This window comes from Myxocyprinus asiaticus, chromosome 25 (genome assembly GCF_019703515.2).
Source record: "Myxocyprinus asiaticus isolate MX2 ecotype Aquarium Trade chromosome 25, UBuf_Myxa_2, whole genome shotgun sequence".
NCBI classification, from domain to species: Eukaryota; Metazoa; Chordata; class Actinopteri; order Cypriniformes; family Catostomidae; genus Myxocyprinus; species Myxocyprinus asiaticus.
In genome coordinates, this window is record NC_059368.1 from 46,432,865 (window position 1) to 46,447,624 (window position 14,760).

Here is a 14,760-nt window from a genome sequence, read left to right on the forward strand (position 1 = left end):
TGTAAATACTTTGCACACAGAGGTAGCCTTAAGCTGGCGCCACACTTGCAGACTCCAGGCAACTCAATTTTGGCCAAGAGTGTCACACTTGCAGACCACTTTACTAAGATCTCACACTTCTCAGTCTGAGGTATGACACACTTCCCGACACAAAATGTTAGAGGGGTGACACACATAACCACTCACCGCAACTATCTCTCTCTGATCCCTGCCACGTGGAGTTCGCCAAAACAACAGAGGTACCACATGAGCATAAACAATTGCAATAGAGTAATTTAGGGCATTTTCAGACATGTAACTTGCTTGACTAGTGCCAAAACAAGGGATAAAATAGTTACATTGTTGCATTTTCTTTATAGGTTTGGTTGGCTTTCACAAGGTTATATTTTAAAACGGACCAAAACTGGAAAATTTACATTGTGGTTATTTTTATCCATCATTAGTTGGTTTTGAATTATTTCTGCACTGAAAAGTACCTGTTATCACAGTCACTGAGCTTGCTCTCTCTCTCCATGTGCCTGTTCTGCCACAACACAAAAGAGAGAAGCGATCCTGAACATGGATTAACTTTACCTTGTAAACGTGCATAATTGTTTATTTGTCCAGTTGAGGCTTGTCGTAGAATGCATGTAAATCTGCAGCTTTCAGTGAGTAAAGAAATACATCCAATAAAAACAGACTGTTGTGGCTCGTTTTAGTGCAGGAAAAAAGCTTGAATAAGCTTGAGTGCAATGAAGTCCCTGAGTCCCTGCCCATGTTCACGACCACAGAGGTCGTTCCCGAGTCTCTGCCCATACTCATGACCACAGAGGTCATCCCCGAGTCTCTGCCCATGTTCACGACCACAGAGGTCGTCCCCGAGTCTCTGCCAGTGTTCACAACCACAGAGGTCATTCCTGAGTCCCTGCCCATGTTCACGACCACAGAGGACGTTCCTGAGTCTCTGCCCATGTTCACAACCACATAGGTTGTTCCCAAGTCCCTGCCCATGTTCACGACCACAGAGGACATTCCCGAGTCCCTGCCCATGCTCACGACCACAGAGGTCGTCCCCGAGTCTCTGCCAGTGTTCATGACCACAGAGGTCATTCCCGAGTCCCTGCCCATGTTCACGACCACAGAGGTCGTTCCCGAGTCTCTGCACATACTCACGACCACAGAGGTTGTCCCTGATTTTCTGCCCATGTTCACGACCACAGAGGTCATCCCTGAGTCTCTGCCAGTGTTCACAACCACAGAGGTCGTTCCTGAGTTTCTGCCCATGTTCACGACCACAGAGGTCGTCCCCAAGTCTCTGCCAGTGTTCATGACCACAGAGGTCATTCCCGAGTCTCTGCCCATGTTCACGACCACAGAGGTCGTCCCGGAGTCTCTGCCCATGCTCACGACCACAGAGGTCGTCCCCGAGTCTCTGCCAGTTTTCACGACCACAGAGGTCATTCCCGAGTCCCTGCCCATGTTCACGACCACAGAGGACGTTCCCGAGTCCCTGCCCATGCTCACGACCACAGAGGTCGTCCCCAAGTCTCTGCCAGTGTTCACTACCACAGAGGTTGTTCCCAATTCTCTGCCCATGTTCATGATCACAGAGGTCGTTCCCGAGTCCCTGCCCATGCTCACGACCACAGAGGTCGTCCCCGAGTCTCTGCCAGTGTTCACAACCACAGAGGTCATTCCCGGGTCCCTGCCCATGTTCACGACCACAGAGGACGTTCCCGAGTCTCTGCCCATGTTCACAACCACAGAGGTCGTCCCTGAGTCTCTGCCAGTGTTCACAACCACAGAGGTCGTTCCTGAGTTTCTGCCCATGTTCACGACCACAGAGGTCGTCCCCAAGTCTCTGCCAGTGTTCATGACCACAGAGGTCATTCCCGAGTCTCTGCCCATGTTCACGACCACAGAGGTCGTTCCTGAATCTCTGCCCATGCTCACGACCACAGAGGTCGTCCCCGAGTCTCTGCCAGTTTTCACGACCACAGAGGTCATTCCCGAGTCCCTGCCCATGTTCACGACCACAGAGGACGTTCCCGAGTCCCTGCCCATGCTCACGACCACAGAGGTCGTCCCCAAGTCTCTGCCAGTGTTCACTACCACAGAGGTTGTTCCCAATTCTCTGCCCATGTTCATGACCACAGAGGTCGTTCCCGAGTCCCTGCTCATGCTCACGACCACAGAGGTCGTCCCCGAGTCTCTGCCAGTGTTCACAACCACAGAGGTCATTCCCGGGTCCCTGCCCATGTTCACGACCACAGAGGACGTTCCCGAGTCTCTGCCCATGTTCACAACCACAGAGGTCGTCCCGGAGTCTCTGCCAGTGTTCACAACCACAGAGGTTGTTCCCAAGTTCCTGCTCATGTTCACAACCACAGAGAATGTTCCCGAGTCCCTGCCCATGCTCACAACCACAGAGGTCGTCCCCGAGTCTCTGCCAGTGTTCATGACCACAGAGGTCATTCCCGAGTCCCTGCCCATGTTCACGACCACAGAGGTCGTTCCCGAGTCTCTGCCCATACTCACGACTACAGATGTTGTCCCCGATTTCCTGCCCATGTTCATGACCACAGAGGTCGTCCCCAAGTCTCTGCCAGTGTTAACAACAACAGAGGTCGTTCCCGAGTTTCTGCCCATGTTCACGACCACAGAGGTCGTCCCCGAGTCTCTGCCAGTGTTCATGACCATAGAGGTCATTCCTGAGTCCCTGCCCATGTTCACAACTACAGAGGTTGTCCCCGAGTCTCTGCCAGTGTTCACAACCACAGAGGTCGTTCCCGAGTCCCTGCCCATGTTCACTACCACAGAGAACATTTCCGAGTCTCTGCCCATGTTCACGATCACAGAGGTCATCCCCGAGTCTCTGCCAGTGTTCACAACCACAGAGGTCGTTCCCGAGTCCCTGCCCATGTTCACGACCACAGAGGTCGTCCCCAAGTCTCTGCCAGTTTTCATTACCACAGAAGTCATTCCCGAGTCCCTGCCCATGTTCACGACCACAGAGGTCGTTCCCGAGTCTCTGCCCATACTCACGACCACAGAGGTTGTCCCCGATTTCCTGCCCATGCTCACGACCACAGAGGTCATCCCCGAGTCTCTGCCAGTGTTCACGACCACAGAGGTTGTTCCTGAGTCCCTGCCCATGCTCATGACCACAGAGGTCGTCCCCAAGTCTCTGCCAGCGTTCACTACCACAGAGGTTGTTCTCAAGTCTCTGCCCATGTTCACGACCACAGAGGTCGTTCCTGAGACTCTGCCCATGCCCACGACCACAGAGGTCATTCCCGAGTCTTTGCCAGCATTCATGACCACAGAGGTCGTTCCCAATTCTATGCCCATGTTCACAACCACAGAGGTCGTTCCCAAGTCTCTGCCCATGTTCACGACCACAGAGATCATTCCCAAGACTCTTCCCATGCCCACAACCACAGAGGTCGTTCCCGAGGTGCTTCCAGTTTTCACAACCAGTGAGGTCGTACCCGAGTCTCTTCCCATGTTTGTGACCATGGAGATCGTTTCCCAGTCATCCAGGACTCTTTGTCTCGAGCCTCCCACGGCTCCACCTTCCACGGCTTCACCCCTCGTGCCTCCCACAGCTCCACCTGCCACGGCTTTGCCCCTCGAGCCTCCTACGGCTCCACCTTCCATGGCTCCACCCTCAGAGTCTTCCATGGCTCCAGTCTCTAGTCTGTGGCCTCCTCCCAGGCCTCCTGACCCTATCTCGACACTGTGGTCACCACCCAGGCCTCCTGACCCTGTTTCAGACCTGTGGTCACCAACCAGGCCTCCTGGTCCAGTCCCTACCCTGAGGTGGTCTCCTGGGTCTCCTGGCCGTCCACCTGATCTGCTCTGGTCTTCTGGGTCTCCTGGCCATCTGCCTGATCTACTCTGGTCTCCTTGGTCTCCTGGCCATCCGCCTGATCTGCTCTGGTCTCCTGGGTCCCCTGGCCATCTGCCTGATCTGCTCTGGTCTCCTTGGTCTCCTGGTCATCCGCCTGATCTGCTCTGGTCTCCTTGGTTTCATGGCCATATCTTCCATTACCTCATTTATCCTTGTGTATATAATCTCCTGATGTCTGCTCTGTCTTTCTCAGTTGTTGTGTGTTTTGCTCCTGTTTGATGTAACATTTGTTTTAGTTCCCAGTTTCCTAGTCTTGCCATGTTCCAGTGTTTGCCCTGTTTTGTACTTTGGATAATTCTTATTAAATATTATCTGCATCTAGATCCTACTCTCATGACTTCATTCAGATATTACACTCACTCTCATGTCATCCCAGATGTGAATGACTTTCTTCTGCTGAACACAATCAAAGATTTTAAGAGTATTTCTCAGCTCTTTACAATACAATGTAAGTGAATGGTGACCAGAATTTTTAAGCTCCAAAAAGCACATAAGGGCAAAATAAAAGTACTCCAGACAACTCTGGTGGTTAAATCCATATACTCTGAAGCAATTTGATAGGTATGGGTAAGAAACTGATCAATATTTAAGTCATTTTTTAATATATCAATTCACATCCCGGCTAAGTACATTTCCACTTTACATTCACTTTCTCATTCTCCTTCTTCTGTTTTTGCTGATTCACATCCTTCTTGCATATCACCCACTAATGGGCAGGGAGGAGAATTCATGACAAAAAATAACTTAAATATTGATCTGTTTCTCAACCACACCTATCATATCATGTCTGAACACATGGATTTAATCACTCAAGTCATATGGATTACTTTTATGCTCCTTTTATGTCAAAATTTTGGCACCCATTCACTTACATTTTGAGGACCGACAGAGTGGAAATATATTTCTAAATATCTTAATTTGTGTTCTGCAGAAGAAAGAAAGTCATACACATCTGGAATGGCATGAGGATGTGTAAATCATGAGAGAATTTTCATTTTGTGTGAACTATCCCTTTAAGTCATTCACTAATTGGTGAGCAAGAGAGCATCCTATAGCTTCCCTATGCAGCCAGGTTCATTCACTCCTGACTTGCTCAGTTTCAGGCTGTAGATGATGTTTGCACCTATCAACATGTTTTGCAGACGTAGGACAATGATAATCAGTACATACGTAGATTCAGAATTTGTGAAGCTAAATTTAATTCAGCATGGTTGGCAGTGATTAGACGATGCTGACCGTTGCTTTGAATCAGAATAAATTATGCTAATTTCTGTTCAGTAAAATGCTACAGCATTTGATAGACCACTTGATTGTTTGACAGTGTAAAGAGAGAACATTAGATTTTGTTGCCAAAATAGAGACTTTCTATAGCTTGGTATTATTTAAAATTCCACAACATAGATCCGCTGTCCCCATACGTGGACATAGATGTTTAGGAAATTTATTAGGCGCTACTAGTTACAAATCAAAAAGGGAAATGACACACAGCAGTCATGCTCTGGTCTCAGGAGGTTAAGGAGCTTTGGCAATAAGAATAGCTTCAACCAATGTGGATAAGGCTCTCTCGTGGAAAGTCATAAAATCTGAAGATGCTAATGCTCTGAAGGGTTATAGTATTAAATTTTTTAGGCGTTGCTGCAATACAATGCATGACACTCAATACATGAATTAGCTGAATCTTGCTTACAACTAGCAAGACACTGGGTCTGTTCCAAAACATAGTGAGCTGCCTCGCTGTCTCCTGCCTACTTAGACAGCTGTCTTCTTAGGGTTGCCACTCATCCTGGTTTTCCCGAGATTGCTCTCTTTTTTGAGCGACTGTCCCGGAAAATTTATATTCTGTCTTTTTGTGAAAATTTACATCGAAATTAGAATTTCATAGTTTCAAATAAATAATAAATCAATATAGTTTGGTTTCCTTCTACTGCTATTCTGTTTTCTTCCTGGATATGTTCATACATCCAATCTTGTGTCCGTAAATGGTTAAAACACAGCGAAGATTGGCCATGTGTATACATTTATTTGATTGGTAGCAGAAATAAGAAAGCTTACGTGACGTCTAGTACTTGGTCTGCCGCACGCATCCACATCCACAATCCCACCGTGTGAAGTTGTAAGTCCAGTTGATAGATAACTTTTTGAAAACGTTCTATTTATTTTGTCGGTTTTGTGGAATAGGGGAGAGACGGACGAGGAACACGACAAAACAAAATCGGATGAGCCACCAGCGTCAAAGAAAAAACGATTTACAACGTACAACTCAGACTGGGCGAAAAGAGAAAACTTATCTGAATGGGTAAGGCCCACCCAAGGAGACCCGTTCTCCGCCACCTGTGTTTTGTGTCCCGCCAAAATGTCAGTTAAATATGAAGGGAAAACAGCACAGGAAAATCATGCATAAACAAAGAAGCACCAGAGTTTTGTATTAAGCAAATGCAAAAATCTAGCCATTGCAAAGTTTATGACAAAAAAATGTTTACCAGAGGAAGACAGGATAGCGCGGAGCTTACCAGTGTATACAACGGAGTGCTTCACGGACACAGCTACTTATTTACGGATTGTGGCAATAAAGTAAGTGTGAAAATCTTTCATGAGTCGAGTATTGCTACAAAAATGTCATGTGGAAGAACAAAAAGCGAAGCTTTAGTTCAAAATGTCCTAGCGCTTTACAGCCAGGAGCGTTTAGCTACAGAACTGAAACATACCCCATATTTTTCTGTCTGTTCTGATGCATCAAACTCGGGCAATGCCAAACTATATCCATACACAGTCCAATATTTCCACGAAGACGAGGGTGTTAAATATAGGCTTTTGGAATTTTACAAAGACCCCCGTGAAACCAGCAGAGCTATCTATGAACAAATTATGGATATCACAGAAAAAAGTGGCCTGTGTGTCAGCCAGATTAGTGCATATGGTGCTGACAATGCATCTGTAAATTTTGGCAAACATAATTCCATTTTTCAAAAACTGAAAGAAGTCAGTCCACACATCGTAAAGGGCAAGTGCAAACGCCACTTGATCCACAACACCCTGAAAAACGCGAACAGAATTCTCAGCGCTGCAAGTTATGATTTTGAATCCATTGTCCTAAAAATCTACAGCGAATTCTCATGCTCAGCCAAAAAAGCAGAATCTCTGAAAGAGTTTTGCGAGTTCACTTCAATACAGTGCAAAGAGATACTGAGGCATGCACCAACCTATTGGTTATCTCTATTGCCTACATTTCAGCGGATCTTGGAGTGTTGGCCTGCCCTGAAGTATTATTTTCTGTCACTGGGAAAGAAGGATTGTCCTGACATTATCTGGAAGTTATGTGCAGAAGTGGTGCTGATGCTGCCGACAGCAGTGATGAGGATGATGTGACAGTGTCTGAATGTTTCCAGTTGCTCACGCACAACGTCATGCAGGAATTTGACAACGCAATTTGGAAGTTGGAAAATGAGAGTGCTACACTACTGGGTGTTCACGGAGTAATTAGCCAATTGTGCAGCCAATTAATCTCACGTCGTGCAGACAGATTTTATGGCAGTAAAACGAAGCAAGCTTTCCGAGTGCAAGAGAACAAACGGAGTTCACAACACTGGCCGACAGCTTCTTTGAAAAGGCTGTTCTATACCTAGAGGCTAACTTTTATTTTGATGATCCAGTTATGTCTAACGCTAGCTGTCTGCGACTAAGTGGTCCCATGGAATGTGATACACTCGAGCGATTGGTCGACAAATTAGCTCTGGGCATTGACGAAGACAAACTGTATCAGGACTACACTGTACTGAACGGTGTATTTGAAAGCATCCCAGAAGAACTGGCACCAGACAAGAAATGGGCATTTTTTTTCAAGAAGGAGAAAGCAGCGACTGAATTGCTCAAAGTGGTATCCTTTGTTTTGTCTGTCCCCGTCAGTAACGCCTATGCTGAGCATGTATTTAGACATATGGAGGATGTCTGGTCAGACAAAAGGGGCTGGTCAGTGGGGTTGGTCAAAGCAGAACTTCAAGTTAGATTAAACTTTCAGTTGTCATGCTTGGAGTTTAAAGCATTCATTGAGGGACAGCAGGGACTTCTGCAGGCAGCAAAAAGGGATGAGAAATACACATGGAAAAAAAAGGTGAGAAATTTCAGTGTTGGGTTTCCCAAATTCATTAAATTAAAAAGTTGTTTATAATCTATTATAATACATCTAATCATGTTTTCATTGCTAAAGGGAGTATACTTTTGTACATATGATTCGATTTTATAATAGATATGTTTACACATTAAAATAAAATATCTGTATTTAATGTAGAAAAGGACAGCAGCAGACAAAGGAGTTCAGAGTGAGTGCAACTGCGTCAGGGTCAGGGAGTGCGTCTGCGTCAGGACAAATATAGGTAAGAGAGGCAATAGGGAGTCCTACAACATAGTATATTTGCAAATATGGTTTGATCCCCCCGAGTGTCCTGGTTTTTCACAAATCAAAGCAGGCAACCCTATGTCTTCTATGGCAGCATCCTAACTGAAATGAAGCCTCATAAGAAACCGATTTGGGACGCTCTACAAAAGTAAAATTAGCGCTCCTCATGCGCAGCACATGAAGGACTTAACTCGCAACTGATTTCAATAGAGGTGACACAAGGAACGACCCGATACACTAATTAGCATAAATACGCATAGCACACACACACTTTAAGTAAAATAATCAGTTTTCTATCATATTAAACTTTGTGTTATCAATATTTTTCAGTATTGAATGGTTTTTAAGTATATATAATGGAAATGTCTCTCACTTCATCTGCCATCTTGGATTTATTTTTCCACCAAGCTCATCATAGTGCATTCTTGGATCATCTGCCTGGGGAAGGACACACACCATGCTTCCTTCAATTGGCCAAAACGAGATATATTAGGAGGCAGCATAATTAACATACCTACCTTTGGAACAAACCTCGCGTAGGGAGTGCACCTATGATGTCCTAAAGTGCTGCCTGTGGAGGAAACTCTCTATATTTTGGAACAGACCCATTGTCACAAAGCTACCTTTTTAAGCTCAGAGACAAATTGAGGCCAATGGTGTATTATTTAAAGGAAAGATGCAACAACCAGGCTTTGTTTCAGGATATTGTGGACATAATAGAGAGTAAAAATAAAGATTGTTCTGGATCAGGTGTACAAAATCATTTAGGACACTGGAGGTAGAAGCATGAACACCAAATTACCTCACTCAAAACCCAGGAGCAGTAATTTTGCTACCACCATCACTGCCACACCTGAAGCAGAGAAATGTAATAGGAAAAATAAGATTTACATTAAATCATTAAGCAAACCCTTTTATCCAAAGCAACTTACAAATGAGAAAACATGGAAAGCAATTTGCCATACAAGAGTCAACAATATCTGCAGTATCACACTGCCATCTTCAAAGAGTAGCTTGAGTAGTACAGAAGCTAGAGCAGAACATATATATATATATATATATATACACACACACACACACACACACACACACACACACACACACACAGGCGGCCAAAAGTTTGGAATAATGTACACATTTTGCTCTTATGGAAAGAAATTGATACTTTTATTCACCAAAGTGACATTCAACTGATCACAATGTATAGTCAGGACATTACTAACGTGAAAAATTACTATTACAATTTGAATTTTTTTTAAATTCTTAATCTTAAACTACTTCAAAGTTTTCTCCTTGAGCAACAATGACAGCTTTGCAGATCCTTGTTATTCTAGCTGTCAGTTTGTCCAGATACTCAGGTGACATTTCACCCCACACTTCCTGTAGCACTTGCCATAGATGTGGCTGTCTTGTCGGGCACTTCTCACGCACCTTACAGTCTAGCTGATCCCACAAAAGCTCAATGGGGTTAAGATCCATAACACTCTTTTCCAATTATCTGTTGTTCAATGTCTGTGTTTCTTTGCCCACTTGAACCTTTTCTTTTTGTTTTTCTGTTTCAAAAGTGGCTTTTTCTTTGCAATTCTTCCCATAAGGCCTGCACCCCTGAATCTTCTCTTTACTGTTGTACATGAAACTGGTGTTGAGCGGGTAGAATTCAATGAAGCTGTCAGCTGAGGACATGTGAGGTGTCTATTTCTCAAACTAGAGACTCTGATGTACTTATCCTCTTGTTTAGTTGTACATCTGGCATTCCACATCTCTTTCTGTTCTTGTTAGAGTCAGTTGTTCTTTGTCTTTGAAGACTGTAGTGTACATCTTTGTATGAAATCTTCAGTTTTTTGGCAATTTCAAGCATTGTATAGACTTCATTCCTCAAAACAATGATTGACTGATGAGTTTCTAGAGAAAGCTGTTTCTTTTTTGCCATTTTTGAACTAATCTTGACCTTAAGACATGCCAGTCTATTGCCAGTCTATTGCCAGTTTGTTTTTGAGTGGCAACTCAAAAACAAACACAAAGACAATGTTAAGCTTCATTTAATGAACCAAATAGCTTTCAGCTGTGTTTGATATAATGGGAAGTGATTTTATAGTACCAGATTATCAATTTAACATGATTACTCAAGGATAAGGTGTTGGAGTGATGGCGGCTGTCTAGATTTGATCAAAAATGACTTTTTTCAAACAGTGATGGTGCTGTTTTTTACATCAGTAATGTCCTGACTATACTTTGTGATCAGTTGAATGCCACTTTGATGAGTTAAAGTACCAATTTCCTTCTCCAAACTTTTGGCCGCCAGTGTATATATAATTGACTTTATGCTTGTGGTTTGGTTAAGTGGCAGAGATGTGTCTTCAGCTGTTTCTTGAATTTTTCTGGAATCTCATTCCACAGAGAAACAGAGACAGTGAATTATCTGGAAAGTGACTTTGTGCCTCGTTGCAATGGAACCACCAGGCGCCACTTATTCATTGACCGCAAAATGTGAGAGGGGACATATACCTTTGAGGAGTGACTTGAAGGATGAGGGTGCTGTTGCATGATGCGGGCAGCTACAGGTAACCAGTGGAGTGTGATCCAGAGGGGTGTGATGTGGCCCTCTTTGGTTAGTTGATGGAAGACAAGATGTGCTGCTAGATTCTGGATCCATCTGCAGTGGCTTAAATACACTAGCTGGGAGACTGGCCAACAGAACACTGCAGTAGTCAAGTCTTGAAATGACAAGAGCTTGGACCAGGCCTACAATTCAGAAACGGAGATGTGATGGACGTACATACCTCACTACTGGGTATATCATCCCGAAAAGAGAAAGATCAGAGTTGTGTTTGTGGAGCATTGTATCAGGGTACATCGATGAATTAACAGCTTCTGCAAGAACCAGACTTAAATAGTTTTTTGATGAGTGTTGTTGTAAGATTAAGGATGGACTTTGTAACTAATGTAAGAGGAGGTAACATTAGTCACAGCCAGGAAGAGTACAGAGTTTAGAGCTACTTGATCTCCAAGTTGTTCTAGCTATGGATTAAAAAAAGTGATATCGTCCTTAATAACTTCTACATAGTTGATTGTGTTGTATCAGTACTCAAAAATTCAGATGATATGCCATTGTACAAGAAGCTCACCGCTTTGTGTGCTAAAGATGGATTTCGTTTTGCGAACTGTTTAAGTAGCAGTCATGTTGTACTGAAGGCCCTACTTGAGAAAGAGGTAAAAAGGTAATAGATTTTGACTTGGACGTTGACACTCTACCTGAGTAGAGCATTAGTTGTACTTTGGGGTGCTGAATCTAGTTAAGGATAGACCTCTTACCAGAAGGGAAATTCTCTCTGTGGCTAACTCTATCTTCAATCCTTTTGAAGATGAACAGTTAAATTGCCCCATTTGAACAGTTAAATTGCCCCATTGAGCAATAACTACGTGCATTACACAGTTTAGTCTTTATTATATTTATCCAACACATCCAACCTCTTCTGCCATTTAAAAAAAAAAAAAGAAATTTGCACTGTACATAACAGATTTGTATTTACACTGTACATAACAGATTTATATTTACACTGTACATAACAGATTTGTATTTTGCACTGTACATAACAGATAACAGATTTGTATTAGATTTGCACTACGTATATGTATGTGTGTATGTATGTATGTGTGTGTCTGTGTGTATGTACGTATGTGTATAATTAGATTTATTTTTTATTTTTTATTATTATCTATGTCTTGCTGCTGTTTTTGTATTGTTTTTGTATTGTTGTGTACTGGAAGCTCCTGTCACCAAGACAAATTCCTTGTATGTGTAAGCATACTTGGCAATAAAGCTTATTCTGATTCTGATTCTCTTGGATAAGTAATAAGTTACTTGTCTTCGGTAATTCTTTCTGCCAAAAGGATACATCAAGATCTGTGTAGAGAAGGAACTGATCGGGATAGTGTGATACTAATGATAAGTTTAATGCTGGACAAGTATCTTGGGAAGCTTAATAGTTTGGAAAGATTCAAGGACAGAAGATGTTTGAAAAGTTTTTAGAAGTGATGTCTACTCAACTACATTTTTTTTTTTTTTTTTGACTCAAGTAAATGGGTTATGGCGTTTTATTTTACCTGCTTCTTCACAATTACCAATGTATCTCATATTCTACTCTTCTGGTAAGTAAGGCTTGACCATTAAGACCTATCACCATGCCTTACTTAGAATGTACAGCTGCTACACAGATAATCATTTACGTCACCTTGATTATCACACCGATAATCATTTACATCACCTTGATTATCACCCCTATAAACCCTTGCGTCACCTTGATTATCACCCCTATAATCCCTTACATCTCCTTGATTATCACCCCTATAATCCCTTACGTCACCTTGATTATCACCCCTATAATCCCTTACATCTCCTTGATTATCACCCCTATAAACCCTTGCGTCACCTTGATTATCACCCCGGTAATCATTTACGTCACCTTGATTATCACCCCTATAATCCCTTACGTCACCTTGATTATCACCTCAATAATCCCTTACGTCAACCTTACGTCACCTTGATTATCACCCCAATAATCCATTAGGTCACCTTGATTATCACCCCTGTAATCCCTTACGTCACCTTGATTAATCACCCGATAATCATTTACGTCACCTTGATTATCACCCCTATAATCCCTTACGTCACCTTGATTATCACCCCAATAATCCCTTAGGTCACCTTGATTATCACCCCTATAATCCCTTACATCACCTTGATTAATCACCCGATAATCATTTACGTCACCTTGATTATCACCCCTATAATCCCTTACGTCACCTTGATTATCACCCCAATAATCCATTAGGTCACCTTGATTATCACCCCTGTAATCCCTTACGTCACCTTGATTAATCACCCGATAATCATTTACGTCACCTTGATTATCACCCCTATAATCCCTTACGTCACCTTGATTATCACCCCAATAATCCCTTAGGTCACCTTGATTATCACCCCTATAATCCCTTACATCACCTTGATTAATCACCCGATAATCATTTACGTCACCTTGATTATCACCCCTATAATCCCTTATGTCACATTGATTATCACCCCTATAATCCCTTACATCACCTTGATTATCACCCCTATAATCACTTACGTCACCTTGATTAATCACAGGATAATAATTTACGTCACCTTGATTAATCACTCCTATAATCCTTTACATCAGATAGATTATCACCCCATAATCTCTTACGTCACCTTGATTATCACCCCAAAAATCCCTTACGTCACCTTGATTATCACCCCTATAATCCCTTACGTCACCCTTATGTCACCTTGATTATCACCCCAATAATCCCTTACGTCACCTTGATTATCACCCGATAATCATTTACATCACCTTGATTAATCACCCGATAATCATTTAGGTCACCTTGATTATCACCCCTATAATCCCTTACGTCACCTTGATTAATCATCCGATAATCATTTACGTCACCTTGATTATCACCACAATAATCCCTTATGTCACATTGATTATCACTCCATAATCCCTTACGTCACCTTGATTATCACCCCGATAATCATTTATGTCACCTTGATTAATCATCCCTATAATCCTTTACATCACCTATATTATCACCCCTATAATCCCTTACGTCACCTTGATTATCACCCCTATAATCCCTTACATTACCTTGATTATCACCTCTATAATCCCTTACGTCACCTTGATTATCACCCGATAATCATTTACATCACCTTGATTAATCACCCGATAATCATTTAGGTCACCTTGATTATCACCCCTATAATCCCTTACGTCACCTTGATTAATCATCCGATAATCATTTACGTCACCTTGATTATCACCACAATAATCCCTTATGTCACATTGATTATCACTCCATAATCCCTTACGTCACCTTGATTATCACCCCGATAATCATTTATGTCACCTTGATTAATCATCCCTATAATCCTTTACATCACCTATATTATCACCCCTATAATCCCTTACGTCACCTTGATTATCACCCCTATAATCCCTTACATTACCTTGATTATCACCTCTATAATCCCTTACGTCACCTTGATTATCACCCCGATAATCATTTACATCACCTTGATTAATCACCCCTATAATCCTTTACATCACCTAGATTATCACCCCTATAATCCCTTACGTCACATTGATTATCACCCCTATAATCCCTTACGTCACCTTGATTATCACCCCATAATCCCTTACGTCACATTGATTATCACCCCTATAATCCCTTATGTCACCTTGATTATCACCCCTATAATCCCTTACGTCACCTTGATTATCACTCCTTAATCCCTTACGTCACATTGATTATCACCCCTATAATCCCTTACATCTCCTTGATTATCACCCCTATAATCCCTTACATCTCCTTGATTATCACCCCTATAAACCCTTGCGTCACCTTGATTATCACCCCGGTAATCATTTACGTCACCTTGATTATCACC